Source organism: Loxodonta africana, chromosome 5 (assembly GCF_030014295.1).
Source record: "Loxodonta africana isolate mLoxAfr1 chromosome 5, mLoxAfr1.hap2, whole genome shotgun sequence".
NCBI lineage: Eukaryota > Metazoa > Chordata > Mammalia > Proboscidea > Elephantidae > Loxodonta > Loxodonta africana.
Window position 1 is genome coordinate 26589722 of NC_087346.1, and position 8091 is coordinate 26597812.

An 8091-nucleotide genomic window follows, 5' to 3' on the forward strand; every position below is an offset into this window, starting at 1 on the left:
GTTTTTCATCAAACCACCAGGTGTTAATTTATTACTGAGGCCAACATCTTGGAATAGAGAAGTTTGTTCCAAAACTGATAGAACAGTGGGGGATACTTATCTTTATGATAACTTTAAGAAGACATTCACCTTCTACCAAATAAAAAAAAAAACCTTTATGCACATTAGGTATTTGATTACATCAGTTTGTGGAATTACTTTTAAAAAAAGATTTTAACATAAATTTTAGGGTTATTCTATGTGTTCTATCAGATAGATATGTCTCATTTGATGTGAAGGGCAGAAATTAAAATAAATCAGTAATTTTCTACCCTATGATTACTTGAGGTTTATTCTATAGATCTAAACGAAGGTGTATTTTTTTTGCGTGTGTGGGTTAAGGATTAAGTTGCAGAATATAAACCTCTTAAAGGCCCATACCCCTCTCCCCCAAACTTTTCTCCTAAAGGACCCTGATTGTTGGTTTGCATGTTCAAAAAGAAAGCACAACAAATTCGAATTATGACATTTCGTTACAAAGCAATGGCTTAATAAAATCAACAAATATATCTTCATACTGTCAGAATTCATAATTTCTTTTCTTTTGTTATTGAGAATATACACAGCAAATTATACACCATTTCAACAGTTTCTACATGTACAATTTAGTGACATTGATTACATTCTTCGAGTTGTGCAACCATTCTTACTCTCCTTTTCTGAGTTGTTCTTTCTCCATTAACATAAGCTTACTGCTCTGTAAGGTTCCTATCTAATCTTTTTAGCTGCTGTTGTCACTTTGATCCCATAAAGACAGTTCTTAGAGAGCATAATGCTCACGGCAGGCCCATTTTTACTAGTTAAGCTAAACTATTGTATGATTTTATGATATTTTTAAGGATTATTTTTGGTTTCAGGATTAAACATTATCTAAGGGCAGAAGTTTCAGGGGTTCTTTTACCCTCCATGCCTTCAGAAATGTGGAGACCATGAGAATTTGAATTCTGTTCTGTATTTCCCAACCACCCCCTTGGGTCAGTATTCTTCTCTAAACCTTTCATCAAAATGTTCAGTAATGATAGCAAGGCACCATCCAGTTCTACTGGTCTCATGGCAAAGAAGGCAGTTATTGGTTTTATTTATTTTCAATTTAAGGTGACCACAGATATTTAAAACATAGAAAAATGAACAAAGAACCTACAAAATATTCTATTTTTTCCATTCTATCAGTTTTCTACACCAACTGGGTGATTCTGGTGCTACTGACTGAAAATGGGCAAACCAAGAATAGGAATTTGTTCACTCAATGTCTGCCTTAGTCATCTACTACTGCTGTAACAGAAATTCCATAAGGATGGCCTTAACAAAGAGAAAGTTATTTTCTCACAGTCTAGTAGGTTACAGAGCCCAAAGTCAGGGCACTGGCTCCAGAGGAAGGCTTTCTCCCTCTGTCGGCTCTGGAGGAAGTTCCTTGTCCTCAATATTCCCCTGGTCGAGGAGCTTCTCCAGCGCAGGGACCCGGTGTTCAAAGGACATGCCTTGGTCCTGGTGCTGCTTTCTTGGCAGTATGATGTCCCCAACTATCTCCTGCTTCCCTTTCCTTTTACCTCTTGAGAGATAAAAGGAGGTGCAGGCCACACCCCAGGGAAACTCCATTTACACTGCAACAGGGAGGTGACCTGAGTAAGGGTGGTGTTACAACCCCACTCTAATCCTCTCAACATAAAATTACAATCACAAAATGGAGGACAGCCACACAATACTGGGAATCATGGCCTAACCATGTCGATACACACATTTTTGGGGGGACATAATTCAATCCATGACAGAACCCTACCCCTTTTACCTGTGAATATAATCTTGTTTGAAGATAGGGTTATCTTTGTTATGGTAATGAGGGCATCTCAGTGTAGGGTGTGTCCTAAACCTAACCGCCTCTGTGTTATGAAAGGGGCAGACTGAACACAGGAGCAAGCACAAACAGGGAAAGGTAGATGCCATGTGAAGATCATCAAGGGACCCAGGAACGCCACAGCTACAGAAGCTGAGAGAGACAAATATCTTTTCTCAGAGCCAGCAGAGGGAGAAAGCCTTCCCCTATAGCCGGTGATTTTGGATGTCTGGGTGCCTAAACTGTAAGAGAATAAATTTCTGTTCTTTAAAAGCCACTCACATGTGGTAAGAGTTTCCCATTATCAAGAAAAAGAAAATTGTCTTTTACAAAATCATTTGCCCTTCCAATTACCAGAGTATATGAAAAAGGAAAAATATAAGAACGGATCATCATCAGGAAAATGATAGGGAAAAGAACTGCTTTTATGAGGGCATTTATTTTGTGTGAACAGCATTGTCAGCAACACAGTCAAATGCTCAGTTATGGAAACCTCTGTCCCACCTTTGGGAATATACAGTGGCCGCCCAGATATTCCGGAAGTTCAGAGCCGACTAACCTTGTGGCCAGGTCCCTCACCTACCATGAAAATGTAAGGCTGCCCCGTGAGTCAGCATGAAAAAACTGAGTAAAAGCACCTTCTTCGTTAGGACATTTCCTCTTTAGAGCAGAAATGGACCACTTGAGATGTTGCCCAGGAATGTCTCTGAAAGTTAGCATTTAGTATCTGTCTATACTAGCACAACACATCCCATTGTGCGTTTTTCTATTCTGGCTATTTCTCTCAACCCTAGCTGACTACTGGCTGATCACATCCCTTTTCAGGGATGACACCAGTCTGCCTACTTTATTTTCTTTTTCATTCCTGACCTCTTTTTATTCTGCCTATTCTACATTCCCGTTCATTGCCCACCAGACCATTCTAGGTCTCTCCCCCTGGAGTATTCAGTTTTATTCCTCGTTGTCAAACCTTTTGCCTAGCTTTGTAATGTTTCTCATAGAAGTCCAAATGCCACAAAACATAGTTTATTTCCCTATGTCCTTCTTGCCTGGAACAAATTCAACCTTGGCTAGACCTGCCACTTTGGCTATTCCACCCTTTTACCAGACTAGCTCAACAAGGCTGGGGAGAAATACACAATCACAACAATTCACAATTATGAGGCAACGGCATTAAATTCATGACAACAAATTTCAACAGAACACTCCGTAAAACCCAGAAGTTCGACAATATTTCCTTTGTCAGTCCTTCCTCTATTCCCAAGATTATTTTATATCTTATCTCTGTTCAAACATCCAAAATTCTATTCACTTTTCTCACTCTTATCTGATGACCTTACTTCTCATTTCATTAAGAAAATAGAAGAAAACATAAGAGAACTACTTTATCTTTCCATCACCAAATTTCCCAATTTATTTGCACTTATGCCTATATATTCTGCTATTCCTCCTGGTCTTCACCAAAGCCTTTCCATTTGTATATCTCCTCAAGTTACGTATCTCTATTTCAAGCATTTTGCTTCTACAATGATTTTCTCTGCTGCATCATCCAAATTTCCATCTCTATTAGATCATATCCATGAGCATACAGTTACACTGTACTACCTCACATATTTAAATAGAAACTCTCCTTAATCTTCCATCTTCTGGCTGCCTTTGGAATTTTCTGACACCTTTATAATGTTATTCCTTGCCAAAGTTTTCTTTTCCATTGTCTCCACTTTTTCAACTCCATTATCTTCTGATCCAGCTCCAGTAAGATTTGTCCCACCTCTCCACTGAATCCAATCTTGTCAAAGATCTCTACATTGCCGAACCCAATGGTCAATTTTCAGTCCTCGTCTAACTTATATTCACAGGAGCTCTTGACACATTTAACCACTTTTTTATTCTTGAATCACTTTTTTCACTTGATCGCCAGAAAAACAGACTCTTAGTTTTCTTCCTTTCTCCATGGATATTCTATTCCAGTCTCCTTTGAGTCTTCCTCATTCCAATATTTGGAATGCTCCAAGGTGCTCCCCTTCTCTACTTACTCCCTGTCTTAGTCATCTAGTGCTGCTATAACAGAGGTACACCAAGTGGATGGCTTTAAAAAAGAGAAATTTATTTCTTCACACTAAAGTAGGCTAAAAGTCCAAAATCAGGGCATCGGTTCCAGGGGAAGGCTTTCCCTCTCAGTTGGCTCTGGAGGAAAGTCCTTTTCCCCAGTCTTCCCCCGGTCGAGCAGATTGATTCTCAGGCACAGAGACCCCGGGTCCAAAGGACGCGCTCTGCTCCCAATGCTGCTTTCTTGGTGGTATGAGGTCCCCAGCTCTCTGCTTGCTTCACTATCCTTTTATCTCTTCAAAGATAAAAGGTGATGCAGGCCACACCCCAGAGAAACTGCCTTTATATTGGATTGGGGTGTGGCCTGAGCAAGGGTGTTAGATCCCAGCCTAATTGTCTTTAACATAAATTTAAAATGACAAAATGGAGGACAACCACACAATACTGTGAATCGTGGCTTAACCAAGTTAATGCACACAGGTTTGGGGGGTCATAATTCAATCCGTGACATTCCCCTCCTCCAAAAACCAAACTTAATCCATTGCCTTTCATTCAATTCTAACTCATAGCAACTCTATAGGACAGACTAGAACTGCCCCATAGGGTTTCCAAGGAAAGGCTGGTGGATTTGAAGTGCCGACCTTTTAGATAGTGGTGGAGCTTTTAACCACTATTCCACCAGGGCTCCACTCCCTTCTTAGGTGGCTTAAAAAAAAAAAAAACCCACTGCCGTTGAGTTGATTCTGACTCATAGAGACTGCATAGGACAGAGTAGAACTGCCCCGTAGAGTTTCCAAGGAGCACCTGGTGGATTCAAACAGCCGACCTCTTGGTTAACAGCAGTAGCACTTAACCACTACGCCACCAGGGTTTCCCCTAGGTGGCTTAGGTGGCTTTAATTTTTTGTCTCCCAAATAGTGTCACCAGTGTTCACATCTCAAACTTAACTACCTCAACATCTCCGCTTAAATCTCTAATGAACACTTCAAAATTAATAAGCCGAAAATAAAGCTTTTGATTTTTCCTCCCTTACATACAAATGTTTGCACCAAGTTGCTCAGGTTAAAAACCTTGCAGTCACTCAGATTCCTCTTTTTTTCTCATACCCCACATTGAATACATCAGCAAATCCCATTATATCTACATTCAAAATATGTCTTGAATTTAAGCACTTCTCATCACCTTCTTGGCTACCACTCTGGTTCAATTCATAATAATTTTGGATCTCAGCTAATTAACTTGTGACCCTACTTCAACTCTTGCATCTCTGCAATCTATTCTCTACACAGCAGCCACAGTGATCTTACTCAAAATTAAATCGGATCAAGTGATTCCTCTGCTTAAAACTACGTAGTAAATTTAGAATATAATTTAAACTTCTTACCATGATATACAGACCCTACGTGACCTGGCCCTCAACTGGTCTAATGAACTTCCTACTCTTCTTCCTCTGGGTTGCTCTGCTTTGGCTATACCAAACTTCTTGCTATTCTCCTAGCATATCACGCTTGTTCCTGCTTCAGAGATTCACATTTTTTACTTCTTCTGCATGCAATATCCTTTGTACAGATTTTCACATGCAATGCCATCTCCTCATCTCAAGTTTTTATTCAGATGTCATCTCCTCAGAGAATTTTTCTTGATCAACATAACTATATGAATATGTGCAAACTGAAAGTTGTATTTAATAGTCACTTTTTCTTTTTAAGAAAAAGACATGGGCTCTGTTTGAAGTCAGTATGTTTAACTTCCTTCAAATATATATTTTGAAATACATTACCAGTTTCAGAGAGACCGTTTTCACATTATGAGATGGCTTCGTACTTCTACATGAAGGATGTTTCCTTCCTGAGGGTCTGAACTAAAGGCTATGCCAGTCTCTAATTTTTCACATAAAATCAGAATTAACATTGTAATCATTCAGAATATCAAAAAACCTTCAATACAATTCTTTGTGTGTGTGAAAATATATACAGCAAAATATACACTATTTCAACAAAGTCTGCATGTAAACTCAGTGACATTGATTACATTTTTCAAGTTGTATAGCCAGTCTAGGTACCCTGTTCCAAATTATTCCACCACTTTTTACATAAACTCACTCCCCTTAAGTTTCTTATCTAACCTTTTGAGGTGTCATTTTCAATTTCAGCCCCCATAGATAATTTTTTTTAGATAATTATCTGAAAGAATACAATGCTCAAGGTGGACGTACTTTAGTAATTAAGCCAAACTATTGTTTGGTTCAAAAAAGACTTTTGGGGATAATTTTGATATGAGGTTTCAGTTTGAAAGATTATATCAAGGTGATAGTTTTGAGTTCAACAGAATTTTACAAGTTGAAAATATAAGAACGTTGAGCTCATAAAATTATTTGGGTCACAACACCTTCAAACCAATAGTAATAATGTGACCCTAAAACTCATGTGGGAATTCAAGGGATCCAGAATAGCTAAAGCAATCTTGAAAGAGAAGAAGAAGGTTAGAGGATGCATACTTCCCAATTTCAAAATTTACTACAAGGGCACAGTAATCAAGACAATGCCGTACTGGAATAAAAAATATATACAGATGAATGGACTAGAACTGAGAATCCAGAAATACAACCTTACATTTATTGTCAATTGATTTTAGACAAGGGTGCCAAGACAATTTGATAGGAGATAGAATACTCTTCTTAACAAACAGTGCTAGAACAACTGGATATTCACAGGCAAAAGAATGAAGTTGGACTGCTCGGCCCTACCACACAAAAATTTACTCAAAATGCAGCGTCCCAGCTGGGGAACTGTCCCGCCGGGATTTTGACTGGGTGCAGGCACGGCATAAGCACGGAGAGCTGCTCAACCCCCTGAACTAACCCCGGGAGGGGGCCCAGCCAGTTCGCGCGGGCGGCGTGGCGACGCAGCTGGTGGGAGAAGTCCCTGGGAGGCAGGGACTGGTCTTGGAGCCGGGAGAGCAGCGTCCCAGGTGGGGAACCGTCCCGCCGGGATTTTGACTGGGCGCAGGCACGGCATAAGCACGGAGAGCTGCGGGACACTCGGTCACGGCACAAGCACGGGGAGCCGCTCCACTCACCTAATCTAACCCCTGGAGGGGGCCCAGCTGTTTCGCGGAGGCGGCACAGTGACGTGGCTGGTGGGACGAGAAGTCCCCGGGAGGCAGCGACTGATTTTGGAGTCGAGAGTGCACCGTCCCAGCAGGGGAACCTTGACGTTGGGCGTGGGGCAGGCAGCGGAGGATCTGACCGTGACTTCAGCGGGCCAGACCCCCCGGGGACAATCTCCACACAGCCAGCACACACAGGCGACGTGCCCCACGGGAATCTCAGATATAATAGTCATTCCAAGCAAGAAAAGCAACTCTGGCTATATTCTGAGGTGCTACTCTCCTATCTCTCTGATCCCTCTCCCACCCTCCCCAGGCGGCTTCATTAACATCCGAATTGCCTGAGCCAGAGGGAGAACTCTGATAGGGATCTGACTGCATTTTTTTTTAGCGGATTTTCTGGAAAAACTAGTTTCCCAGTGATGGCTCGGAGACAGCAGTCCGTATCAAACCAAATAAAGAAGCAAACCATGACAGCTTCTCCAACCCCCCAAACAAAAGAATCAAAATCTTTCCCAAATGAAGACACAAGCCTGGAATTATCAGATTCAGAATATAAAAAACTAATTTACAGAATGCTTAAAGACATCACAAACGAAATAAGGCAAACTGCAGAAAAAGCCAAGGAACACACTGATAAAACTGTTGAAGAACTCAAAAAGATTATTCAAGAACATAGTGGAAAAATTAATCAGTTGCAAGAATCCATAGAGAGACAGCATGTAGAAATCCAAAAGATTAACAATAAAATTACAGAATTAGACAACGCAATAGGAAGTCAGAGGAGCAGACTCGAGCAATTAGAATGCAGACTGGGACATCTGGAGGAACAGGGAATCAACACCAACATAGCTGAAAAAAAATCGGATAAAAGAATTAAAAAAAATGAAGAAACCCTAAGAATCATGTGGGACTCTATCAAGAAGGATAACTTGCGAGTGATTGGAGTCCCAGAACAGGGAGGGGGGACAGAAAACACAAAGAAAATAGTTGAAGAACTCCTGACAGAAAACTTCCCTGACATCATGAAAGATGAAAGGATATCTATCCAAGATGCTCATCGA